This window comes from Chiloscyllium plagiosum, unplaced genomic scaffold, assembly GCF_037043375.1.
Source record: "Chiloscyllium plagiosum isolate Xiang-an unplaced genomic scaffold, Cpla_swu_hap1 HiC_scaffold_36, whole genome shotgun sequence".
In the NCBI taxonomy this organism is placed as follows: Eukaryota; Metazoa; Chordata; class Chondrichthyes; order Orectolobiformes; family Hemiscylliidae; genus Chiloscyllium; species Chiloscyllium plagiosum.
The window spans coordinates 21,196,151-21,211,015 of record NW_028270174.1 but is presented as its reverse complement, the minus strand read 5'-3'; the positions used below and the strand labels follow the sequence as shown (position 1 = coordinate 21,211,015).

At 41.2% G+C, this 14,865-nt stretch overlaps 1 protein-coding gene across 1 annotated transcript in view; it reads left to right on the top strand.

Moving 5' to 3' along the window:
* The first annotated feature begins 776 nt into the window (after window positions 1-776).
* The window catches only part of LOC122539414 (janus kinase and microtubule-interacting protein 1-like), a 419,997-nt gene continuing 405,908 nt past the window's right edge, over window positions 777-14,865 (top strand). Inside the window, 1 exon segment of the mRNA XM_087980036.1 lies at window positions 777-1,078. The gene's annotated coding sequence lies outside the window, so the exon portion shown is untranslated.

The window sequence follows — 14,865 nt, the reverse complement described above, 5'->3', positions numbered from 1 at the left end:
ATACTAATCCACTAACCTGCACTTCCTTTGACACTACGGGCAAATTAGCATGGCCAGAAACCTAATCAGCACATCTTTGGACTGTGGTAGGAATCTAGAACTCCTTGGAAGCCCGTGCTTTTTAAAAAATTCCCTTTGTAATCCAAATGGTGCCAGATTGTGACAACAAATACATGTGACAATAAAATCATTCACTCATCCATTCACAGCTGGGGATGGATAATGAGTGGTGGCCTCATGATACCTATAGCCGGAGAAGGAATTTTAAGAAAGTAGCAGTCGTTTCAGGAAAGCAGAAAAACCTTCCAGAAGCAAAAGAAGCGATTGCATATGGACTGATTAGCATCAGCCATTTGTTGTTTGATTCGACTTAAGCCTTGCTTTAAGACATATGATTTAGAGGAGCCCATGTTTAAAGCATAATCACTTTTAAAACTATTTCGATGTATACAATCAGAGACCATTAAATGCGCTGACTTGTTTTGCCACATTCTGTTGGACCCCACATATTAAAGCATAATTAGTGTAAAACTTTTTCTCTGATAGTATTAAGAAGCCAAAATAAAAATCTATGTATTTTCCAATTTATTACTCCTACCCTCTCTGCCATAAACCATTCACTAAGAGATTTGGGGGGTGATGGTTGAGTAATGGTGAGAGGTGTGTGTTGGTGCTGTAGGTAATCTGTTGCCTCTTTAAGTAGTGCAGCTCCTGACGCTGTGCGGATAGAGCGAGTCAGATAGCTGTGGGGCTGCGCCGCTGTCATAGACCTGCGCTGGGAGCTGTCCACAAGCCGAGAGCTGCTTCCACACAGTACAGTAGAGACCGAGACCGAGAGAGAGAGTTGCAGGAAAACAGGCTGAATGTAACAGATAATTGCAACGAGAAAGAGACAGCAAAAAAAAAGTGGCATGTGCATATAAATATATGCAGAAATACACAGTAGTTTCATGATGAGGCTGCAGTTGGATTCTCTGTTAAGCCGGAAGCTAGTCGAGACATGAGGGTTTTTTCAGTGCAAGAAAATATTTAAGTATCTTTATAACGTGCAGTTTGAGAGGTGAAGACATCATGGCAAGTGAGTACAGAAATACCTGAGCCCTTTCAATGCAGAGAAAAAAGAAGCAGGAATTCCTCAGCTTCTGCAACGTGCTTACTGATCAGCAACACGTATTTTTGTCATTGAATAGCCTGGGTGTGTTCTAGTGTTTTTTTTTTGTATCTCTGTATATTCCTAAAGCAACACTTCTCCTGATCCAATCTGCATGTCGGTTTAAAACCTAGTTTAGAGATAATGTCACGGCGGTATGATGCTAACTCCCATTAACTCATATAAAAAATATTGCACGGGGGTGGGGGCAGAAAAAACGATTGGTTAGCTTTCGGTTTCCTGTACCATGTTTCTTACCTATTTTAAGTGGGTCAACTGAAAAAAAAATCTCTTCAATTACATCCTAAACCTCAGCCCCATGATGGTATAGTTAATGCTGCAGAGGGATCTGCCTTTTGCGGACCAGGATGAAGGCAGGGTGGGGCCAATAGCCTCCTGCCATTTACATTTTTCTTCTACGGCTGAAAATGCTTTGACATCCTGTAATTGACGTTCCATCTGACCTCTTTCTAACTGCGCTGTCTATTTTTTTTGTGTGGTCACCCCCATAGCTCGTGTTATTCAGTCCTCAGCGGGAAGCATGCCTGCTCCTTGACCCAGTGCTAGTTTGACACGTCTTTTTTGACAAAGTTTTTTTTCGGTTGACGTTAATGGTTTTTATGTTCCGGGGATTTGAATATATATAGCTTTATTATGACTGAGAAGAAGTTGCCTTCGCTTAGTTGTCACCAACTCTGTACATTGAAATTGAAATGTTCATAAAACTTTAAAATTTAAGGCCCTTACTGCATATTGATGCCATTACAATTTCAGATGTTGGTTGTCACCAAATTTTTTATTGGTTTATGTTCATATCTGCCTACTTGTATCTCTTTGACGAGGTATTGTCTGTCTGAGGAGTGAACAACTGGGATAAGTGTCTTATTTTGGCAACACATCAGACAGTACACATTGCACGTTCTTTAGGGAATACAGAAAACATATTAAAGAGACATCTTAGGCCATATTTCAACTCCGATTGTTCTTTTTAAGGAATTTGCCAATTTGGTCAGCTTAAGGATCCATTTAATTTATTTTCTATAATTTCTCAATCTCAAATACCATTGGTTCTGTTCTGACCTGTTAAAAAATGTTTTTTATCTGTGAGGACCTTGAGTACCAAAAACAATACTAATAAAATATTAGTATAAGTAATCCACTTGTGCTAAAATAACAATGTTAAAACTGTTTGGATGGAAATTTAAACCACTTTGGTTAGAAATGTTGACTTAAACTCACCATGCAACAATGCTGCACTGACATGACTGAAGTTTTTCTGTGTTGAAACATTCTTTCAGCATCTCGAACTAAGATAGTAAGAGTATGATAGAAGAACTTTGCCAATTGTTAATAACACTTATGTCAGAGTTTGACTAGTTGGTTGAGTAGAGATACTTGTAGAGACTGATTGTTCAGTGTTGCTCCAAAATGAAATGAATGTTGGGTTCACGTAATGGCCTTCTACTGATTTAAGGTCAACTTAATCACCACTAAGTCTGTAGAGGTAATGTAGCATTATTTTTCCATGTACAAATGTATGAGGGATGTAGTAGAAGAAGCGAGACTAACTTTGAAGGGTGATGGTTTAGTGTAATTGTAGTCTCCAGTGAAATTAATAGAGAATTTGCCTTATATATCTTTTCCTCTGCACAAGTATTTGTGTTTATGTGATTGAATTAGATACATTGTAAGACGCAAGAACACAGCAGAAGATCATAAATATGACAGATCAGTTAATTTTATGGCAGTATTTCAACCAAGAGGATGGTGTGCACTTTGCTTCCCTTTCCTTTCATGCCAGTGGCTAATTGTGATCGGTACCAGTTAGATATGGGTTCAAACTGCTAACACATGCAAATTAGAACGAGGAATGCATTTAATGACTGAAATGTATTCAAATAATGCATGCACAGGAAATAATTAGGAAAAATGTGTTTACCTAAAAAATAATGAGGGAAAAATTCACACAAATGAAATTAAGTTGACTATAATTGATTCAATTTATTGATAAATGCTGCAGTTTCAAATATAGCATTATAATTCTTTGAAGACATGTAAGATGTACAGGCTTTCTTGATAAATTCTAATCTATTACTGTGTAATGAAACTTTATTTTTTTAAAAAAAACATTTAATGTTATGAAATAAGTAGAATGTTATTGCAAATAGTGAGAAGGTCCATGAAGTTGACTGTAACTTGCATATTTATTCTTGTGCAATCAGCTTTGCTTATGGAAATACTTTACTAATCTCCTTGCTAGCCATTACATTCCCTTGATTTGTACTGAGGGTGAATAATAACAATGATTAGGTTTATGGTATAAGAGATTACAAATTTCTAATTGTTTGCACCTAGCTTTGTATTGTGAGTTGACAGTAAATTCTGAGAAGAATAAAATGGGCATGAAAAGTTCACTCATTAAAACACAATACTTAGAAACTCAAGATCAGCAGTTAAGAATTTACAAAATCAATTTTTATTTCAACCTTGAATGTTCTGGTAAAGGCTTTGATAGGCCATAGGAACATACGAAGAATGTAGCTCTTGTTCTCTTCACAGTGCAACAATCAATTTAATAATTATTTGATAATGAGGGAGTACATGAATAAGACAAAAGAATTTGACATTCTCAGAATTATGTTTTTTTTTCCTAATCTGTGGCATTCTATTGAGCGTTTGCATTTGCACAGAATAGATTTTGCCTCAGTTGCTTATATATGCACAGACATTGGGAATCTGTTAGCTCTATTTGCTTATGCTAGATGAACATTAGCTGTGGGCAGACAGTATGTAGAGTCATTGAATAATCGTAATTCAGCAGTGACGTTTTGATAAAATAAACTCACACAAGTCAGATATTTTTAAACTAAGATTGCTATTGGTGTTATGTCTTCATCCTGTTTCTAGACTGTACATGAAATTCACTTTGCCAGAGAATATTTATTCCCCCCATAGGAGTGCACAACATAAGGTTTTTTTCTGCTCAGGGTGAGAACTGTTCTTATTTGTAGAAAAATCTTTTTTTTCGCACTGAAGTTTATAGTGCAGAAAACTGTCTTTTGGCCCAACTTGGCAGTGTCACTTCTTTGGTGGAACTAACCCAAAACAAATTCAGCTGCTCTGCTCTCTCCCCACAACTTTCAAGCCTTCTCTATTTCATATGTTTAACTACAGTCTCGTAAATACTTAAATATTCTTCTGTAATATATTCCACATTCCAGTAGCCCCGTCGATGTGAAAAAATTGTCCTATCTTCTCTTTCGCATAACAATATTTAATTGATGACCTCAATGCCATCTCAAAGAGCATTTCTAGTCTTTTTTTTTCTATTCATGTGGTCAGAACCTTTGCAATATTAAAAACTTGTATTAAACTTAACCTTCACCTTTTTTCTTTTTCAGTGGAAGTAGTCTTGGGACCTCAAGTTTATCCTCACTATAATTTTCTACCTCTCTCTTTAGCATCTTAACAGAGCAGTTTTATTATTTCAATGTGAATGAAGTGGATTTGTTACATTGCAGCATGCATTCTATTTGGAGTTCTCGTTTGATACATGAAGCATTTTGCTTTTTTAAATTTAGTTTTCAAGCACATTATGATATGGAAATAAAAGTTTAATATATGTAGGTGAGGATATTGTAGATAGATGAATATTCAATACTGTACACACAAGACTTCAAAATTGAACACCAATTGCATAGCAAGCTTAATGCAGTTGCTAAAGGACAAGACAAATCAACAACTTGAAAGAGGATAATCTCTCAAAATAAATCTCTCCTCCATTATTCTTCTTTTTGCTCTTTGTATTTTATGAGGACCCACTTCTTTAATAATTCCCCTAAAGGTCTCTTTCTGTAATCTAAAGATTTGCACTGGAAAGATCTCCTTAAGAAGGATTTTCATTTTTCAGTTTGAGGAATGTCTATCAATCCTTAGTCTCTGAGGGTAGTAAAATGGTTTTTAATGTACAGTGACATCGAACAATTCTTCCGCCGCCTTCGCCTCCGTGCCTACTTCTTTAACCAAGACTCTCGCCCACCCTCTGACGACCCCTTCTCCCGCCTCCAACACACCCCATCCACCTGGACACCCCGTGCTGGCCTCCTACCTGCCCTCGACCTCTTCATAGCCAACTGCCGCCGCGATATTAACTGCCACCTGAACTCCCCCACCCCTCTCACCCACTCCAACCTCTCACCCTCGGAACGCGCAGCCCTCCACTCCCTCCGTTCCAACCCCAACCTCACTATCAAACCAGCAGACAAGGGAGGCGCGGTAGTAGTTTGGCGCACCAACCTCTACACCGCTGAGGCCAAACGCCAGCTCGCAGATACCTCCTCCTACTGCCCCCTTGACCATGACCCCACCCTCCACCACCAAACCATCATCTCCCAGACCGTCCATAACCTCATCACCTCGGGGGATCTCCCATCCACCGCCTCCAACCTCATAGTCCCACAACCCCGCACCGCCCGCTTCTACCTCCTGACCAAAATCCACAAACCTGACTGCCCCGGCCGACCCATTGTCTCCGCCTGCTCCTGCCCCACCGAACTCATCTCCGCATACCTTGACACCGTCCTGTCCCCCTTAGTCCAAGAACTCCCCACGTACGTTCGGGACACCACCCATGCCCTCCACCTGCTCCATGATTTTCGCTTCCCCGGTCCCCAACGCCTTATTTTCACCATGGACATCCAGTCCCTGTACACCTCCATCCCCCATCACGAAGGACTCAAAGCCCTCCGCTTCTTTCTTTCCCGCCGTACCGACCAGTACCCTTCCACTGACACCCTCCTTCGACTGACTGAACTAGTCCTCACCCTGAACAACTTCTCTTTCCAATCCTCCCACTTCCTCCAAACGAAAGGAATAGCCATGGGCACCCGCATGGGCCCCAGCTATGCCTGCCTCTTCGTAGGATATGTGGAACAGTCCATCTTCCGCAACTACACTGGCCCCCCCCCCCCACCTTTTCCTCCGCTACATCGATGACTGTATCGGCGCCGCCTCGTGCTCCCACGAGGAGGTTGAACAGTTCATCCACTTCACCAACACCTTCCACCCCGACCTCAAATTCACCTGGACAGTCTCAGATTCCTCCCTCCCCTTCCTCGACCTTTCTATTTCTATCTCAGGCGACCGAATCAACACGGACATCTACTACAAACCGACCGACTCCCACAGCTACCTGGACTACACCTCCTCCCATCCTGCCCCCTGTAAAAACGCCATCCCATTCTCCCAATTCCTTCGACTCCACCGCATCTGCTCCCAGGAGGACCAGTTCCAAAAACGCACAACCCAGATGGCCTCCTTCTTCAAGTACCGCAATTCCCCCCCCCAACGTGGTCGACGATGCCCTCCACCGCATCTCTTCCACTTCCCGCTCTTCCGCCCTTGAACCCCGCCCCTCCAACCGCCACCAGGACAGAACCCCACTGGTCCTCACCTACCACCCCACCAATCTCCATGTACAGCGCATCATCCGCCGTCATTTCCGCCACCTCCAAACGGACCCCACCACCAAGGATATATTTCCCTCCCCTCCCCTATCAGCGTTCCGTAAAGACCACTCCCTCCATGACTCCCTCGTCAGATCCACACCCCCCACCAACCCAACCTCCACTCCCGGCACCTTCCCCTGCAACCGCAGGAGGTGCAAGACTTGCGCCCACACCTCCCCCCTCACCTCCCTCCAAGGCCCCAAAGGAAACTTCCATATCCGCCACAGATTCACCTGCACCTCCACACACATTATCTATTGCATCCTCTGCACCCGATGTGGCCTCCTCTATATTGGGGAGACAGGCCGCCTACTTGCGGAGCGTTTCAGAGAACACCTCTGGGACACCCGGACCAACCAACCCAACCACCCTGTGGCTCAACATTTCAATTCCCCCTCCCACTCCACCAAGGATATGCAGGTCTTTGGACTCCTCCATCGTCAGACCACAACAAAACGACGGTTGGAGGAAGAACGCCTCATCTTCCGGCTAGGAACCCTCCAACCACAAGGGATGAACTCGGATTTCACCAGTTTCCTCATTTCCCCTCCCCCCACCCTGTCTCAGTCAAATCCATCGAATTCAGCACCGCCTTCCTAACCTGCAATCTTCTTCCCGACCTCTCCGCCCCCACTCCAGTCTGACCTATCACCCTCACCTTGACCTCTTTCCACCTATCACATTTCCGACGCCCCTCCCCCAAGTCCCTCCTCCCTACCTTTTATCTTAGCCTGCTGGACAAACTTTCCTCATTCCTGAAGAAGGGCTTATGCCCGAAACGTCGATTCTCCTGTTCCCTGGATGCTGCCTGACCTGCGCTTTTCCAGCAACACATTTTCAGTTTTAATGTACAGTACTGACTATGGATGCCTGATATTGTCAGAGGACTGAAATATTTGTAATGCGAATCTCATTGGGTAGAGTAGTTCACTGTCACTTTCCTGGATTGGAAGCGTTCAGCCTGAAAGGGTGTGTATGGCCTACAGTGCGTATGTTTTGTTTAAAATGAAGGGCTTTGATGTGGTCTTCAGAGCACATTCAACAGAATATGTTTGTTTCCAGTTTCTATCTCTGCAAATGTATTTGATGCACAAACTTAGTTTCATTAAATTGCAACACTTTCTGATGAGATGATGGAAGAAAGTTGTAAGAAATACCTCTCAATCTTTTTTTTTCACATTTGCAGACTGTATTTGGACTTCTTTTGCCATTTTACTTGGGGATTGAAGAGGTTTATGCCTAATTCCTGACATTTGAAATGTGGATGCTTAATCTATATATGTTAAAATAGATGTTCATTAAGAATAGAGCATTTCAATTCTGTTTTATTAAAGCTGTGATACAGGATTGGGGTTTTATGGAATTGAGAACATGCCTTGAACCTTTAAAAATGTCGTCGAGACCCAGATGTGAAAATCCTGCTACCATTTCCAACAGTTCTAATTTCTGCAAGTAGGGTAAATGGTGGGGCACAATTTATCTAAGTGAAAAATCTAAACTCCACAGGGTCATTTGAAATGGGTGCTATGTTAAAATAGACATAATTTTGGCTGATGTGGGAATCATGAATTGATGGCATAGACACAAGCCTGAGGGGTAGATAAAGTTGATATAATTGTCATGATCTGACGTTTAAATGTGTTGCTCTTTAAACTTAAAACAAATACAGACTGCAGTTATGAATTTTAAAAAAAGTCTATACTGGAATGTTTTGATTGACCGGTATAGATTGGCAAAAATTAACAGCTGTTCATTTAATTTCAAATAAAACTAACAGTTAACGTTTCTCCAAGATCTATTATAGAGTCATAGGGCCCTTCAGCCCAACTTACCCATCATCATCCTGTCTACGTGTGACTTTACTTTCGTAGAGCTGTGAACCTGTACCTCTAGATCTCTTTGTTCAGTAACACTTTCCAGGGCCCTATTGTTGACCCTGGTTTGCCTTACCAAAATGCAATACCTTCATTTATCTAAATTAAACTCCATCTGCTATTCCTCAGCCCACTTGCCCAGTTGATCAAGATCGAGCTGCATTCCCAGATAACCTTCTTCACTCTCCACTATACCACCAATCGTGATGTCATCCGCAAACTTACTAACCATACCTCCAAAGTTCTCACACACGAAATTTATATATATGACGAATAACCAAGCACCAAACCCTGTGGCACACCGCTGGTCACAGGCCTCCAGTCTGAAAGATCACCCTCTGTCTTCTACCATCAATCTATTTTTGTGTCATTGATTTTCAGAAGTTTCAGTTATCTCAATAGATGATCGGAGTTCAAGCTTGACAGTCTAAAAAGGCTACTAAAGGGCTTGGTGTTTTAAATGTGGGGTCTGAATAGAAGTTTATTTGCTTTTATAAAATATTAACCATTTGAGATTTAAAAGCTTTCAACTGATTTTATGAATGGGAGTTTTTCCACTATCTAGTGTGTAGGATTAGGGACTGTAGTACATTATTAGCAGTTTTTTCCACCTCTGCAGGACTCCTAAGGTCTATCTGTAGTACAAACTCAATAAGTGACTTTGGAGGTGGCATGAAAGATTTGAGGGGCCAAAGATTGGGATGAAGGGACATGAATTGACATTGTTCTAGGATGAAGGATATGAGGGCATAGGGTTGGGTTGGTTGTAAGGGGTTTCAAGTGCTTGAAGGCTTCCAAAGTGAAAGTGATGTTGACACCACAACCAGATCAGCCAAAATCTGATTGAGTGGTGGAGTGGCCTCAAAGAGCCAAATGGCTTATTCCTGGCTCTAAGTCCTGTGTTCCCAAAACAACTGGGATACTGTCCCAGAGAACTGAGACAGATCTTTCTGCTACTATGCCCTGACACTCATCCAGCCCTGTTATCAGTCACATCCTGCTTCTGGGTTTGTCAGGCCCTATTCTATCCCACACCAGCAGCCATTCCCCCCCCCCCCCCCCCCCCCCCACTCCCCCCAGCCACATAATGAAATCTCACATTTTGGGGAATTTTTAATCAAGGTGAGTCCACCAAGTCGTGCTTGTCACCCTTGGTGGCCTAAATACAGCCCATAATATCTGAATGCTCTCCGACTTAGACTGTGTCAGTAAATCACTGTGCAGCTAATCTCAGTAATAGGCTTGTACCACAGAAGGACATGAGAACTATACATAGATCCCTCATTATATTTCTCAAACTTTCAGTGCAAGAGCTATGCAAATTTTATGGTAAGGTGAAGGTGATTTGTCAAGGGAATGAGTGTAAAAGCAGAGTTGATAAGCATGCAGGCTCCACGCTCCTATATGCCACCACTCTGGGGAGTCTAGTCTGAGCACACAAGCCTGACTGTATTTCATAATTGCATCAACACACACATTCCCATTGACTAACAGTAGGAGCCAAAGAGCAGCAAAAAACATACCAAGCCTTAGACAGGATGACTTTTGCATGGGTACTCTGTTTTAAGGGAACAGAACTAATGGAAGCCACTCGTCAAATAAATAAGAGCTCTGGTAATTGTACAAAAGCTATATTTTACAAACAGTAATGCTAACATGATTGTAGAACCCTTTGAGCAGTGAAGCACTTCCTGGCTTCCTGTATAATTAAATCATTTTTAGTTTTGTAACAGCTGAGACCCTTGTTATTCTACCCTGCTAAATGAGTTGCAGAAAAAAAATTGGCTGCTTTAGGGGGTCAATGTAAGGATACTATGCAAGGTAGTGTAGAGTCATGGAGTTATACACCATGGAAACAGCTCCTTCAGTCCAACACATCCAACACAGCTGTCCCAATCTAACCTATTCCCATTAGCCAGCATTGGCCCATATCCTTCTAAACCCTTTCTATTCATGTACACCTCCATATGCATTTTAAATGTTGTAATTGTACCCACCTTCACCACTTTCTGTGGTAGCTCATTCCATATGTGCAACACCCTCTGAGTGGAAAAGTTACCCCTCAGGTCCTTATTATATCTTTCCCCTCTCACCTATGCACTCTAGCTTTGGACTCCCCTACCCTAGGAAAAAGACTTTGGCTATTCACCTAATCCATGCCCCTCATGATTTTATAAACTTCGATAAGGTCACTCCTCAGTCTGCACTGCTCCAGGGGAAAAGAAATCTCCAGCCTATTCACTATTTCCCTATAGCTCAAATGCTGCAGTCCTGGCAACATTCTTGTAAGTCTTTTCTGCACTCTGCCAAGTTTAACAACATCCTTCCTACAGAAGGGCGTTCAGAATTGTATGCAGTAGTCCAAAATGGTGGCTGCCTTCACCATCCTGTCTACTTGCGACTCTGCTTTCAAGGAACTATATTGTTAGTAATCTCTGATCATTTTGTCAACTCCTATTATATTAGTCATGAACATACTTTTCACGATTGTGCATGTTTAGATTTAACACCAAATCAGGTTGTATTTAGCATTTTTGTCTAATTAAAAGTAGTCAAACAGAATACTTGCACAAGGCCTAATCAGGACAAATGGTGTTGCTCCCCATGTTTTGATGCTTGTTGGGAGGTATAACACTCCCATGTGAAAAGTAGATTAGCATTGAGATGGGGAAAAGTTGGGCAAGTTGGTAATTAACCAAGAAGAGGAGAAATTAGAAGGAAGTGAGAAACTTCTTTTAAAAAAAATTGCAGGAAAACTAAAGTATAAGATACTTATTATTAGAAATATCTGTTTGCTTAACTTGCAGGATCAGTTGTTAAGTACTGTTCTTATCTATAAAAACATTAATTTACTAGGAATGTCAAAACTGGGGGAAGCATAGTCATAATGCAGTGATTTTTTCAGTAAGTGCTTCATTAAGGCTTCCAGATGCTATAAGGTTGAATATAGTTGAGTTCAGCCCAAATATTGTGAACACCTTTTCTCTTCTGGTTGTAGAAAAAAAGAGGTCAGTAACAGAATGGGTATTGAAATTTGTGTTGGATAGCTTAGATATTCCAAAGTATTATCATGGTGCAAGTGCAGAAGAGGCAAACCTGACTTATGTGCAACCCCCACCTTCACAAGAGTGCTAATGCTGGTTCTGATGTATGACATATAAACTATTACTTGTACATTGGCTATCACAGGTAAATGCATGTCCAATACCCCAGGGGATAAAGGGACAGTTACCGTTGGAACCCAGCTTTATATGGTGATTGGCACAAAGGTTTCACAAGTAGGTTTGCTTTCATTTTAATTTGGCCACTGCATATCCAAGTGTTTTTGTAATCTGGAGTTCAGTGTCTTTTCTCAGGTCCTTCATGTTTTGCCATAGCATGGCACGTGCCTTCTACTTTGTAGCTGACAGTCTTCTGAATTTTTTTTCCCCCTTTGGTGGGAGGTAATACGGAACTTGTCTGCAAGGAATGAATATCCATTAGAGTGAATGAGGAAGGAAAAAGAAAGTTAAGCTGCTCCTTGCATTCTGCTCTGTAGACAGCCCTGCATCACATCATGTCATAGGATTATATATGCAGTGGCGTGCCTGGACCTGTGCTAGTGCACATTTGGTGTGATCATGGTCTTCTGTAGGGTGGAAAGATGTAATAGGTGAAAGTGAGGACTGCAGATGCTGGAGGTCAGAGTCTAGATTAGAGGGGTGCTGGAAAAGCACAGCAGGTAAGGCAGCATCCGAGGAGCAGGAAAATCAACTTTTCGGGCAAAAGCCCTTCATCAGGAAGCTGTGGGGTCGAGGCTCCATCATTTATGCCAGTTCCTGTCATTCCTTTATTGCTGGCTACTGTTAGAGCTTTGCTAACAATCTGTTTGGAAACTGTTTGGTCATTTCTACGTAACTTTCCAACATTAAGAAACCAGACAATACATCATACTATGAATTTGAGCCAGGGTCACAGGTCACCATCTCTCTTGCCATCTTATAAATATTGTCATATATTGTTATTGTTCCTTTGAGGGTATTCTGGAATAATGACATATATCTTCTTACTCCTGATGTAGAAATATTTTAACATTCATTATCTTTAGGACAAGGTAGAGGACAAGGAAGCACTGACATGTTTATTTAATATTTCTGTATTTAATCAAATCAATGATATGATAAAACACTATTCCTTCCAAGCGCTTCAGTAATTTGCATCTTTTATAGGTTTAATTACATAGCACAAATGCAGGTACTTATGTGGTCACATTGCGCATGTGTTTATTTAGCACTTAGTGGTAAAGTTAGCTTCTTCCCTTTTGTTATCTATGTCTTTTTAATGGTTTGGGTTATTTATATTTTCCATATGAGTGACTTGTTAGTTCTTTTAAAGCATTATACCTGAGTTTGTTATAGCCATGGCTTTTGTGGTTTGGTGGTAGTGTCCTTGTTTCTGAACCCTCCTCAATAGAACTAACAATTTCCCTATAAGACATTCAGTCCCCATTCTAATAAAAAAGGCACACCATCTGGAATGTGCAGGTTTCATGTACACCAGACCTGACCCTAATGTCCGAAGAGTCAAAATCTCTCCCTCTGGCACCATTACTGCGGTCATGCATTCATTTCATCTATACTATTTCTGTACTCATTTACACATGGTACCGGGAGTAATCTGAGGGTTGCAACATTTGAGGCCCAGCTTACACATTTCCTATCTAGCCCGCTAAATTCTGACTCCAGAGTTACTTCCAATGTTTCTATTTTGTAGGTACTACTGTTGATCATGATGAATGACTGGTCCCCCTTCCCCCACTCCATGTTCATTGGGCCATTCAGTGACATCTTTGCCCTGGCACCAGGGAGACAACGTACTATCCAGGATTCATGTTTGTGGCCACAGAAGTACCTATTATGTGCTCCATATTGAATCTCCTATCACTGATCCTCTTCCAGGCTTCTTCAGGACCCCTGCATGGGTCATTGTGCCGTGAACCTGGCTCGGGCTCTACTTCCCAAATGAAGCATTGCTTTCATCAGTATTCAGAACCGAATACTGGTTGTGGAGTGAGATGTATTCCTGTACCACCTGATTATCCCTCCCTCCTTACCTACTTCCTCTTACGCTGTGGAGTGACTGCATTTATAATCAGATTACCAACCTCACAGATGCAATGCAGTGACCCCAGCTGCTGCTCAAGCTCTGAAATTCAGAGGCTTGTGTTGGTACTGTTGGTGGTACTTGCTGCCCATGTGGTCATCAAGTACATGTGAAATGTCATGGAGGTCCCACATGGAAAATGATGTGCATACCATGGTTCAGAGCTGCCCTGTCTTTTCTGAATCTATTAGCAAATAAAACATACTATTTGAAAAAAAAAACACCAGTTACATATTTGTCTTCTGTTGTCACATGGATGTAGGAAGTCAGTGTATCTGAGGAGCAATATGATACACTCTGTGGATGTATGTTCTTTCATGATTCTTTGTGACTGTTGACAGAGGTAGAATGAATTAAGTCAATAAAAATATCCCCACTTATTAATCAGAGACAGTGGATTATTTTGTAACATTTTATTGTAATATTTCCCTGGTGGAATAATCTATTTGTTGAGGAAAAATGTTAAAGGAAATTAGTTTACACTGCTAATTTTGAAAACTTCTTATCTAGCGTTTTGCCTTCTCTTTTAAAAGGGTGTCTATTTGTGTAATAAATGCTTCAGATTTGAGAGTCAATAGCCTGGCTGTGTACACCTTTTTATTACTTACTTTCAATGTTGTTCCTGCTGTCAGCAGCAAATGTAAAGCAACAAGAGGGTTTAATCATAGCATCCCATAACTCAATTTCTTCACATCAACGGCTAGTAGATTCCTATGATGGAAAACAGTTTTGCATTTTGCCCTTACAATATCACAGGGGAAGAATTGTTCTGGGTGCTACATCTGGCAACATTACAATTCCTTTCCATTTCTTCTGACTGCTATTTCTAGTGAAATCAAAAATGTTTTATAGAAGAACAGTTTTATGATTTCATTGCAAGTTGTGATCTGAGATAATCTTAAATACCTTTATACTGTCATTACACACAGTATTTGAGGCAATTTCTCCTTCATGTTTTGGAAGGCAGGTATTCCACAATGAAAAAAAGAAATGTGTTGCATTTTTGTGGTGCCTTTCACAATTCCAGTGTGGCCCAAGTCATTTTGTGGCAAATAACATGAAGTTTTGAAATGTGTACGCTTGCAATATAGAAAACATGTAAGTAAATTTGTACACAGCTATCGGGTTTTTGTTTAAAGAGTTATCTTGAGAACTTCTCCTTTTAATTGCTCCATCTTTGGTGACTGTACCA